At 39.8% G+C, this 13,542-nt stretch overlaps 1 pseudogene; it reads left to right on the top strand.

The window, feature by feature from the left end:
- Positions 1 to 6,488: 6,488 nt before the first annotated feature.
- Positions 6,489 to 11,536, top strand: LOC116259473 (probable xyloglucan 6-xylosyltransferase 3; annotated as a pseudogene).
- The last annotated feature ends 2,006 nt before the right edge of the window (positions 11,537 to 13,542 follow it).

Here is a 13,542-nt window from a genome sequence, read left to right as displayed (position 1 = left end):
TGCAAGTCCCATAAGATGAGTGAACATTGGAAGCGTATGCACAGAGAGAAAGAATGAAAGTGTGATGATGAACAACATCAAAATTAACAGGTAGACGAGCCAACTTGTCGGCAGCTTCGCCATGAAGCCAATCTCCAGAAAAAATAGAATGCCGGAGAACTGTACCAGCATACATATTTTTGCAGTTTCAGGAAGTCGACGGTCCTCTCTTTGGTTGATCGCTGAATGAGAAATGTGCATCGAAAGTTCAGTTCAGTTGGGATCTGAAGCTCTATGTCTATTGTCGAGGACTCGATTTCTTCTTGTTGCGGTGTTGTGGAGGGAGGCATATGTGTTCGGCTATTAAGCCGTGAAAGAATAATCCCCGTGGCCGGATGCCAGCAGCATGTTAGCAAAGAAATATGTGGGAAACCTCTCAAATGATTGCAGACGTAAGTAAAATTTGTGGGAACAAGTAGCTATTTTGACACTATGAAAAACTGCTTTCAAAAGCATGAAACAATGAAAAAAATCTCAGTTCTTTCCCTGTTATGAGTTAATAGAAATGTTTAAAAACATCTGCTGACATCAAACCACAGGGATTATTCTTTCACGGCTTAATAGCTGAGCACATATGCCTCCCTCAGGGGGATTTTTCTGTTTTTGAAAGAAAGTTCGAAGGTAAATGAAGGATTGAACGTATCATTGGTGCTGTATCAAAACTTCTGGATGTTCTTTATCGGCGGCCTAAGGTTGGGAACCGACGATCAGTCAATTTATGGCTTGCCAACTCAACCTACGATGTTATGCCCCTATGAGTTTCAGGTATCTATGGCTCAGATTGCAAGAAAAAAATTGTTCACAAATACCAAATAAATGATGAAAATCTTTATAATAAGAAGACAGGAATCTGGTATCGATAAGAAGTGAGGTAGTTAACGAACAGTAATTGCAGATATCACCAATGTTGTTGTTTGTTACTGTAGACAAGTTGTTACAGGAAAGGTTTCAAGGACCTTCCATGGTGCGCCAATAATCTGTCGACCAAAATATATACACACAACAGTTTAGACATGCAACACCTCTTAATAAATCATATCCTTTAAAAAATATAAAATTAAAAAACAGCATAGCCGTAACAAAAACAGGACGTAAGCGGCTACTTTTACAAATTTAAACATAAAACCAATAAGTTCAGTTCGCAACATCAATGCCAGAACATCTCTGCCACCATTGGCGTCACTGAAAGCTAGAACACTTTTATTTTCCACACCAATCCTTGTTGACTTTAAGTTTGGAAGTTCAATCCATCTCAGGAACTCAATACATTTTTTCCAAACTTACAAATATTGAAAAAGAAAATTAGTGGTCTCCCTACATCCCTGGATATGCATGGAGAAAAATTAAAGTGATCTATACGTCGAATGATGATAAGATGAGCCGCGCACGTTCCGACGCCAATCATCCAACATAGCTGCATAAGAACTAAATAGATCTTCATAATTTTGTGTCGACGACCCTCATTAATTGCAAGTCCCACAAGATGAGTGAACATTGGAAGCGTATGAACACAGAGAAAGAATGAAAGTCTGAGGATGAACAACATCAAAATTAACGGGTAGACAAGCCAACTTGCCGGCAGCTTCGCCATGAAGCCAACCTCCAGAAGTAATGGAATGCCAGAGAACTGTACCAGCATACATATTTTTGCAGTTTCAAGTGGTCGACGGTCCTCCCTTTATTTGATCGCTGAAGGGGAACTGTGCGTCGAAAGTTTAGTAGGGATCTGAAGCTCTATGTCTGTTGTCGAGGACTTGATTTCTTGTTGTTGCGGTATTGTAGAGTGAGACATATGTGTTCGGCTATTCTGCCGTGAAAGAATAATCCCCGTGGCCTGACGCCAGTAGCATGTTAGCAAAGAAATATGTGGGAAACCTCTAAAATGATTGCAAACGTAAGTAAAAATATGTGGGAAAAAGTAGCTATTTTGACACTATGAAAAAATGCAAAAATGCTTTCAAAAGCATGGAACAATGAAAAAAAATATCAGTTCTTCGACTGTTATGAGTTTATATAAATATTTGATAACATGCTGCTGGAATCAAGCCACGATGATTATTTTTTCACGGCTTAATAACCGAATACATATGCCTCCCTCACGGGGACTTTTCTGTTTTTGAAAGAAAGTTCGAAGGTAAATGAATAATTGAACGTATCCTTGGTGCTATATCAAAACTTCTGAATGTACTTTCTCGACAGCCTAAGGTTGGGAACCGACGGCCAGACTTTTTATAGCTTGCCAGATCAACCTACGATGTTATGCTCATGTGAGTGCTAGGTATCTAAAGCTCAGATTGCAAGAAAAAAATTGTTCATAAATACAAACTAAATGATGGAGATCTTTAAAATGAGAAGATAGTGAGAAGTAGGGTAGTTAACGAACAGTAATTGCAGATATCACCAATATTGTTGTTCGTTACTGCAGACAAGTAGTTACAGAGAAGGTTTCAGGGGCCTGCCATGGTGCCACCAATAATCTGTCGACTAGAATATATACACACAACAGTTTAGACGTGTAACACCTCTTAACAAATCATAACCTTTAAAAACATATAAAATTGAAAAAGAGCATAGCCGTAACAAAAACATGACGTAAGGGGCTACTTTTACAAATTTAAACATAAAACCAATAAGTTCAGTTCACTACATCAATGCCAGAACATCTCTGCCGCCATTGGCGTCACTGAAAGCTAGAACACTTTCCTTTTCCGCACCAATATTTGTTGACTTTAAGTTTGGAAGTTCAATCATTCTCAGAAACTCGATACATTTTTTCCAAACCTACAAATATTGAAAAAGAAAGTTAGTGGTCTCCCTACATCCCTCGATATGCATGGGAAAAATTAAAGTGGTATATACGTCGAATGATGATGAGATGAGCCGCGCACACCGACGCCAATCATCAAACATAGCTGCATAAGAACTAAATAGATATTCATAATTTTGTGTCGACGGCCCTCATTAATTGCAAGTCCCATAAGATGAGTGAACTTTGGAAGTGTATGCACAGAGAGAAAGAATAAAAGTGTGAGGATGAACTATATCAAAATTAACTAGTAGACGAGCCAACTTACCGGCAGCTTCACCATGAAGCCAATCTCCGAAAGAAATAGAATGCCGGAGAACTATACCGGCTGTCATATTTTTGCAGTTTCAAGTGGTCGACGGTCCTCCTTTTGGTTGATCGTTGAATGAGAACTGTGTGTCGAAAGTTCAGTTGGGGTCTGAAGCTCTATGTCTATTGACGATGACACGATTTCTTGTTGCTGCAGTGTTGTGGAGAGAGACCTATGTGTTCGGCTATTAAACCTTGAAAGAATAATCCCCGTGACCTGATGCCAGTAGCAAGTTAGCAAAGAAATATGTGGGAAAACTCTAAAATGACTGCAGACGTAGGTAAAAAGTTGTGGAAAAAAATAGTTATTTTGACACTATGAAAAAATGCTTTCAAAAGCATGAAACAATGAAAAAAATATCAGTTCTTTGACTGTTATGAGTTTAAAGAAATGTTTGCTAACATGCTGCTGACAACAAGCCACGGGGATTATTCTTTCACGGCTTAATAGCCGAACACATATGCCTCCCTCACGGGGGTTTTTCTGTTTTTGAAAGAAAGTTCGAAGGTAAATGATGGATTGAACGTATCCTTGGTGCTCTATGAAAACTTTTGGATGTACTTTCTCGGCGGCCTAAGGTTGGGAATCGACGACCAGACTTTTTATGGCTTGGCAGCTCAACCTACGTTGTTATGCCCCTATGAGTGTCAGGTATCTAAGGCTCAAATTGCAATAAAAAATTGTTCACAAATACCAACTAAATGATGGAGATCTTTAAAATGAGAAGACAGGAATCTGGTATCGGTAAGAAGTAGGGTAGTTAACGAACAATAATTGCATATATCACCAATGTTGTTGTTTGTTACTGCGAACAAGTAGTTACAGAAAGGGTTTCTGGGACCTGCCATGGTGCCACCAATAATCTGTCGACTAGAATATATACACACAACAGTGTAGACGTGCAACACCTCTTAATAAATCATATCCCTTAAAAAATATAAAAAGGAAAAACTACATAGCCGTAACAAAAACCGGACATAATGGGCTACTTTTACAAATTTAAATATAAAACCAATAAATTCAGTTTGTAACATCAATGCCAGAACATCTCTGCCGCCATTATCGTCACTGAAAGCTAGAACACTTTTCTTTTCCCCACAAATCCTTATTGACTTTACGTTTGGAAGTTCAATCCATCTCAGGAACTCGATACATTTTTCTCGAATATACAAATATTGAAAAAAAAAATTAGTGGTCTCCCTACATCCCTTTATATGCATGGGAAAAGTTAAAGTGATCTATACCTTGAACGATGATGAGATGAGCCGTGCACGTTCCAATGACAATGATCAAACATAGCTGCATAAGAACTAATGAGATCTTCATAATTTTGTGTCGACGGTCCTCATTAATTGCAAGTCCCATAAGATGAGTGAACATTGGAAGCGTATGCACAGAGAGAAAGAATGAAAGTGTGAGGATGAACAACATCAAAATTAACGGGTAAACGATACACTTGCCGGCATCTTCGCCATGAAGCCAATCTTCAGAAGAAATAGAATGCGGGAAAACTGTACCGGCATACATATTTTTGCTGTTTCAAGTGGTCGCGGTCCTCCCTTTGGTTGATCGCTGAATGGGAACTGTGCCTCGAAAGTTCAGTTGAGATCTGAAGCTCTAAGTCTATTGTCAAGGACTAGATTTCTTGTTGTTGCGGTGTTGTGGAGAGAGACATATGTGTTCGGCTATTAAGCCGTAAAAGAATAATCCCCATGACCTGATGCCAGCAGCATGTTAGCAAAGAAATATGTGGGAAACCTCTAGAATGATTGCTGGCGTAGGTAAAAATTTGTGAGAAAAAGTAGCTATTTTGACACTATGAAGAAATGCTTTCAAAAGTATAGAATAATGAAAAAAATAACAGTTCTTTGACTGTTATGAGTTTATAAAAATGTTTGCTAACATGCTGCTGACATCAAACCACGGGGATTATTCTTTCACGGCTTAATAGCCGAATACATATGCCTCCCTCAACAACACCACAACAACAAGAAATTGAGTCATCAACAAAAAATATATAGTTTCAGATCCCAACTGAACATTCGACGCACAGTTCTGATTCAGTGATCAATCAACCAAAGGGAGGACCGTCGACCACTTGAAACTGCAAAAATATGTATGCCGGTTAAGTTCTCCGACATTCTATTTCTTCTAAAGATTATCTTCATGGTGAAGCTGTCGGCAAGTTGGCTCGTCTACTCGTTAATTTTGATGTTGTTCATCCTCACACTTTCATTCTTTCTCTTTGTGCATACGCTTCCAATATTCACTCATCTTATAGGACTTGCAATTAATGAGGGCCGTTGACACAAAATTATGAAGATCTCTTTAGTTCTTATGCAGCTATGTTTGATCATTGTCATTGGAACGTGCACGGCTCATCTCATCATCGTTCAAGGTATAGATCACTTTAACTTTTCCCATGCATGTACAGGGATGTAGGGAGACCACTAATTTTTTTTTTTTTCAATATTTGTAGGTTCAGGAAAAATGTATCGATGGATTGAACTTGCAAACTTAAAGTCAACAAGGATTGGTGTGGAAAAAAAAAGTGTTCTAGCTTTCAGTGACGCCAATGGTGGCAGAGATGTTCTGACATTGATGTTGTGAACTGAACTTATTGGTTTTATGTTTAAATTTGTAAAAGTTACCACTTACGTTCTGTTTTTGTTACGGCTATGCTGTTTTGCCATTTTATATTTTTTAAGGGATATAATTTATTAAGAGGTATAATTGTGCAAACTTATTTGCTTAGTTTATTAATTTTTGTCGAGAGGCAATACAAGGACTCAACACTCATCCTTAGGTGATTATAAGATTAAAACTTTCATCCTTATACAGATTTCACTTGGCAAAGGAACAGACACATTTGTCCAGCCAGTGAAATGCGAAGTAACAGACATATTTGTCTCGCTCAAAAGTTGCCATTTTCAAGCTTCCAATCTACAACGACAGTCGTTTATCAATCGATATACTTGGGAGAGTTCAATACTGTAGTTTTTGCTGAATAGTTACAATTTAAAAATTTACTAAAAAATTTATTAAACTAGTATTTAGTTATTGTTTGTGATGCAGGGATAGTAGTTTATAGCAGTTTTAGTGATGATTTACAGAACATTAGAACGATCAAATTTTAAGCATTCAACAACTATCCAAGCACATACATCATTGAGTTTTCCGATCGACTGTTCATTTTGCAATGCAGGTTCCTAATTTGATCCTTCTGCAACCTTATCCACAACCGGACTTGTTTATGCGTTTGGGTTTGCGACAAGATCTCTAATGTTTTAGAAAAGCTAAGCCGATTTAGGTAGCGTGAGCTTCATCTGACCCGCGCCTCCGTCCTTATGTAAATATAAATGACAGATCTCGGACGGCGCCAATTTCAGGTTTCCAATGAATACATCTTGATAGCAAGCCCTTTCCTCTGCTGATTGTTGTTAGCACCAATTATCGTCTTTCTACTTCTGCTCCTGTCTCTGCTCCTGTCGTTTGAGCGCTATATGCGGCCGTCTCTACTAAAAGCAAGAAGGTGATCCATTCTCTCTGTCTTTCTCTCTCCCGTCTGCTGTCTCTCATTCTGTCTCATTCTGTCTCATTCTGTTGTCAGAGGTGTTCTCTCATTCTGTTGTCAGAGGTGGATCAGTTGGTAGATCTTTTTTGTGTTATTGAATTGTAGAGGAGGCAGAGAGGGGAGGAGGGAGGCAAATATGGAGGTGAGAGTGCTTCTTCTTGCCCCCCAACATGAGGATGTCCTCGAGGGCTTCGGGCATCCCCAGAGGCAGGCAGATCCAGAAGACCTTCAACAATATCAAGATCAGCATCCTCTGCGGCTTCGTCACTATTCTTGTTCTGAGGGACACCATCGGTGTCGGCAATCTCGGCGGCGACGGCGACGCCACAACAATCAGCAGCTGATCGAGGAAAGGAATAGGATTCTGGAAGAGATCAGATCTGATCACGACCCGGACGACGACGTTGAAGTCACGGCTGCTACTCGTGGTGGTGATGGTGGTGGTGGCACTGATGCCGCCGGTGGAGGCAGCGGCGAGAATGCGCTCGGCAAGCCAAGTGAAGCGGCAGCAGGACTCGCCAACGTGACCTACACTCTGGGCCCTAAGATCACCGATTGGGATGAGCAGAGGAAACTCTAGCTTGCTCAGAATCCGGAATTCCCCAGTTACATAGATGGTAAGCCTCGGATCCTCCTTGTGACCGGCTCCCAGCCGAACCCTTGCGATAACGCCATCGGCGACCACTACCTGCTCAAGGCCATAAGAACAAGATCGACTACTGCCGCGTCCACCGGATCGAGATCGTCTACAACATGGCTCATCTGGACAAGGAGCTCGCCGGCTACTGGGCTAAGCTTCCGTTGATCAGACGGCGGATGCTGTCGCACCCAGAGATCAAATGGATCTGGTGGATGGATAGCGATGCCCTCTTCACCGATATGGTCTTCGAGATTCCGATGCACAAGTACGAGGACTACAATTTTGTCCTCCTTGGCTACGAGAATCTCCTCTTCAACCAAAAATCGTGGATTGCTGTCAACACGGGCAGCTTCCTCTTCAGGAACTGCCAATGGTCGCTGGACCTGTTGGATGCCTGGGCACCCATGGGACCTAAAGGCCCTATTCGAGACGAAGCAGGGAAAATACTCACGGCGAACCTTAAGAGCCGGCCTGCATTCGAGGCCGACGATTAGTCCGCGCTCATCTACTTGCTAATCACTCAGCAGGAGCAGTGGATGAATAAGGTCTTCATTGAGAATTCTTACTTTCTCCATGGGTACTGGGCTGGCCTTGGTCGATCGGTACGAAGAGATGCAAGAAAAGTACCATCCTGGCTTGGGGGATGATGGGTGGTGGCCTTTCGTCACCCACTTTGTTGGATGCAAACATTGCGGGAGCTATGGTGATTATCCAATGGAGAGGTGCTTGAGCAGCATGGAGAGGGCCTTCAATTTTGCAGACAACCAGATTCTTCAGATTTATGGTTTCACTCATAAGAGTCTCAAAACTCCCAAGATCAAGAGGACAAGAAACGAGTCGTCTTCCAAGACAAGCTTCAGCTTCGACATCCTGCATTTGTTTACGGATCACAGAACCATTGGTTAGTTCATGTCCACACAACAGTACGTTTGAACGATTATTTGCTAATTATGTTGTACTATTGCATGTTCTTCCCCTTCAGCCAGAGCGTTCATGAAGAATTCTCTTCCTTTCGCCAATCAGTTCGTCCGCTTTCACTTATTTTTCTTATTTATCTTTTTCATCTAGAAGAAGCACTCTTATTATTATCACTCTACCTTGATATGTTTTTGGGTTGGTCATCTTGGTCTTCCATTTAATGGCGCTTAATTCTTGAGCTACTCTTTTGTGTTCTATACATGGTGATTAAGGGAACCATTGAGTAAATTATCTTCATAAGTCTAAGGTCTCCTTCGTATTGCTCCAGCTAATACTAGCTTGAATTTTTTGTTCATTTCTCTTTATTATGTTACACCTTCTTTTAGATATCCTTCCCTCCATAAGCATAGGTAGGAGGGTTTTCTGCTGATTTATTTACCACCAAACTGTGGCTATAGCTAAGTTTAGAAGTTTTTGAGGTGGTAAGAGAAGTGCAGAATGACAAATGAAGTGTGTGGCTCCTCTGCCACTTGAAATACTTTATGACATATTTCTGAATCGAAAGTTACGGTTAAAATGTTGGACTCATGCATACATAAAGAGCCGACTGAGGATGCCATGGCGTGTTTTGACCAATGCAGGGAAGATGGATGATTCTCAGCTGTGCGGACCTTCTCTGGGCACAGGTGGTTTAACGTGCAGGTGAGCAGAACCAGTCCGAATGTATGGATGTATCACAATGATTCTCACTCTTCATTGGCACACTCGCACATGGAAAATTTCCAAGAATGATACACGTCCAGGTGAAGACGTTATGAATAGATGGGTCTTCGCATTCATTATGTTAGTCCCACAAAATTGTTGCTTTTGCATATCAACCTTTAAATCAGGACAAGACTTCATGCAGAATACACGATAAATACGGAGAATAAAAAACTGTTCTGTGATCTCATTAAGCTTATACTGAATCTTAAGGAACTAAACAAACCCAGCCTTATTAGATGGTTGGAATATAATCATGGTGCTAAACTCAAGGTGGAAGCTGCAGTAACATGGCATGTGCAATGGACACGAGCAGCACCTGGTTCTCTTCATCCTACTTGACTTATAAGTTATAAAATTTCCTAACATCCTGTCCCCTTATTCTCCAGGCAACAAAATACACAGAATGTCGACATGTCTGCCAGTGCTTCCAAGTTTGCATGTGCATGCATGCGTCTCTATGTAGGTAATCTATTTATGATTACCTTGCAACGAGAACCATAATTGTGGATGTTTCTGTCATAGTTTGTTAATTAAAGCATATACTAGGCTGGGTATTTCTCATACACGAGTATGTTCTTTAGGGAGGTAAGAGATCCTAAGTATTCTTATTGCGTCAAGTCTTGATCATGGGTAAAACATTAAACATAAAAATTCAATTATGTGTAAGGTGAAATTCAATAGTTTATACCTCGTTAAAAATTGATAATAGAACACACATCTATGGCTTTCTGCATGGTCCTGGGGCGCCCTCACTCTCTCCTTCATTTGTGACAGCCTCTTATATGATATATAATTTTTGTGAATTGAAGATCTCTCTCTCTCTCTCTCTCTCTCTCTCTCTCTCTCTCTCTCTCTCTCTGTGTGTGTGTGTGTGTGTGTGTGTGTATTGAGGCCTTCGATTTTCATAATGCTTTTGTTGTTAGTTCATCAAAAAACAGTATTATGGGGGCCTTTCTATGTAGTATATTTTTTTCTAATGAATTGATAACAACGGATAAAACAATTACTGAATGTCTGTGAATGGTGTTTGAGAGGCAGATTGTTCATTCGTGTTGGATGAGCTAGACTCTGTATATTTCTGTAGAGAGCTATTATTACAAATTGGCGGTTCTAGGGTTTCTATTTTTGGGAGAGTTTTTATGAGATGGCACACTGGGTGTGCCATCGAAATGAGCACAGTTATGTTGGAGAGAAATAGAAGAGGTGCAGTGGCTTTGCTTTGAGAGGAAGCTTCCCTTCAACCTCTTGTGGTTTTACAATAAGGTTCAACCTGTTCATTTTACATTACAAGACAATGACTTAGTTATGATCCATTATGGGGTTGCTGTCATAATCTCCTTTGACTAAGACTGAAGATGGACCTCTAATTTTTAACTACCGTTTCTACAGCAAATGTGCCACTTTGTGACTCATTCCATATTTGGATCTAACTAGTTTCTGTGTGTTTATGCATATCCCTTGACTGCAACCATGTGCATTCGGGCATGTCTTGAGTTCTTGTTTTGTTAGCGTTCTTGTTTTGGTAGCGCCTGTAATTGTTTTTGTGCCTACTTCCAACTAGCTATTTGCAGACCACAAAAGAGAAAAAAGAAAAAAAAAAAAGCACCCATTGCATGCATATTCCCGTACGCAGGTTTTCATTCATGTAAATACGGATTTTGTGTTTGTTCATGCAGTTCTTTTACAGATCCGTCGTATGGCAATTTTACTCAAAGCGATCTAAGGAGAAATATGTCAAGTTAAAAAGAGAAGTTTTATAGATTGGAAAAGATTCATATCTGCATGGGCTGAGGCATTTATCCAGCAATGTATAAAGATGGGACTAAAAAATTGTCTTCAAATCATTTTCACTGATACCTTTGTTGATGACTGGGTTAGCAAATCGGACGCCAGCAGAGAGGGCTGTTTTGGGGAGACTTGTAGAAAGAGTAACTAATGCTAGATTATCAGCCAATGCATGTATGATGTAGGCCTGCTGCTTTTTAATGACAGGATATATTGAGCTGGAAAGAATTAGACAGCTAAATCTAAGAATACATATTTTACGGACAATTCTAATCGAGTCCATGACATAATGATTTGACAGATTATCTTCTGTGGTTACCCTAAAATGATCAGATCATTTTGCCGTCATGTATGCTTGTCTGTCATCGCCAGAAAAGTTTATGTGCTTCTTTGACTTAAGAGTGGTATTTTCAAGATTGAGCCCCTTCTAGGGACAAAGGATATTTAAATATGAGAACTTTTTTGGCAACAGCACTTTGGCAGCTACTAATGGCCTATAACCCAAGAATTTTTAACAACAAAAGAATTTTTAACTGCTAGAAGTAATTCATTCAGTTTTCTGATTCGTCTTCAGTACGTTTTTTTCACAAATAAACTTTATGGCTATTAATGTGGTGTTCGCTAGCTAAGTTCATGCCTTTTTCAGTACGATGAACAAGCTCCAACTTCTTGGTTTATAGCTGGGAACTGAACGGGCCGGCAGATTTCTAGATACACTTCCTGTTTTTGGATCATGCTGCACATCTAAACTGAAAAGTCCGATTCAGGTGTTGTGTGTATATATCTTGGTCGACAGATTATTGGTGGTACCATGGCAGGTTCCTGAAACCTTTCCTGTAACTACTTGTCTGTAGTAACGAACAACAACATTGGTGATATATGTAATTATTGTTCGTTAACTACCCTATTTCTTACGGATGTCAGATTTCTGTCTTTCCATTTTAAAGATTTCGATCATTTAGTTGGTATTTGTGAACAATTTTTTTCATGCAATCTGAGCCTTAGATACCTAACACTCATAGGAGTATAACATCGTAGGTTGAGCTGGCAAGCCATAAAAAGTTTGGTCGTCAGTTATCGACCTTAGGCCGCCGAGAAAGTACATCCAGAAGTTTTGATACAGCACCAAGGATAGGTTCAATCCTTCATTTACCTTCGAACTTTCTTTCAAAAACAGAAAAGGGCCATCCATGTTGAGCATTAATTATCTTTAATGGCGAAATAGAAGGCACTTCACTGGTTAATGTACGAGAGAAGAATTATAGGCGGCATTTAGAAAAACAAAATTAACACCTACAAATTCTGTGCCCATTGCAAACTGCAAAAATATCACATCTCACAGGGCAAATCGTGCTATTGGATAGAGAGAGAGAGAGGGATATGGACGATTCCAAATGCAAACTCTTAACGCCATAATGAGCTATTGCTATGTGTGGTGACCCAACAGATAATGTAACTCTCCATGCACATCCGAGAATGAGCAAGCAAATATTATGCTGGTTTATTAATCTGAATTTCGTAACTGATCTCCCCAACTTATCATACTTACCATCACTATTAATATGAAACAAGATTCCAATTTGAATATGCAATCAACCTTGCCATAACATTTCCCGACCTTTGCATCAGAGACTTCACAAAAGAATTGCGAGCAACATCAACCGAAAGCTTCTTGAGTCCACATGCACCAAGTAGATTATATAATATATACTTAGCCTCCATAGAACAACTAAATGCTTTGGAAGAATCGCGCTCAAAAACAGCTACTTCGCCAATATTGGGAATTCTTTAGTACAGGTACATGGAAATTACTCACCGCTTCTTTCGTCTGGGAAAGCTTAAGGGGCAACTGGCGTATTTCCTGCAGAAAGGGTTTTAGACTTCAAAACAGAGTATTTATGGTACAACGGAGGACCTTCAACAGGAATGAGATCGAAAGATTACAACACAGGATCAGATATTTTTGGACCTGTTCAGAGAAGCCCAACCCGTGATATAGGGGGTGTTTCTAGCACCACCTCTCTTAGTTACATCGATTTTTTGTATAATCTAAATGTATAGACAAGTCAATCATGATGTATATTGACTATCGAGTGAATATCATGTCCTAATACCTAGATACAATTTTTTGCATAATAATATCTACCTGAATAACAGAAGATATTCTCATTACATTCATGGAGAGCATGTTCTACGAAAGACGCAAAGAATCCCGTCCTTCAATGCCTTAAAAAGAAACTACTAATAAAACAAACCATATAAAATCTCTAAGTTGGCCTATAATTCATGCAGGTCCATCGCGGTCAGGATCAAATCTACATTCAGCTGATTTCTGACTTTGCAGCGTTGTTTTGTGCTGGAATACAAGAAATTAGATGGAAGACACCTCAAATAGGAAGAAAATCATGAGTTAAAGTCACAGAAGTACCCCTAGAGGGCCATTTGGCATCAGGAATATTGTTTGAGTGTTCTACAAATCTACCCGAAATATTAAGGTAGGTTCATGAACCACTTGAACAAGTGTTTCATGAATTTGTTCCAATATTTGAGGCAGATTTATGAAAGTCATACCGTGTTCCTCTTGCCAAACAGCCCTTAAAGATACAAAAAACTGTAATCGTGCCAACATCCTCCAAGAGACATCAACATCTGCATCCACAATTCATAAAGCATCATCTTCCTGCAAGTTCGACAGAAGCGCAGAA

Source organism: Nymphaea colorata, chromosome 8, assembly GCF_008831285.2.
Source record: "Nymphaea colorata isolate Beijing-Zhang1983 chromosome 8, ASM883128v2, whole genome shotgun sequence".
NCBI classification, from domain to species: Eukaryota; Viridiplantae; Streptophyta; class Magnoliopsida; order Nymphaeales; family Nymphaeaceae; genus Nymphaea; species Nymphaea colorata.
Note: the sequence above shows the minus strand (reverse complement) of the source record. Positions and strands in the feature narration are given on the sequence as shown.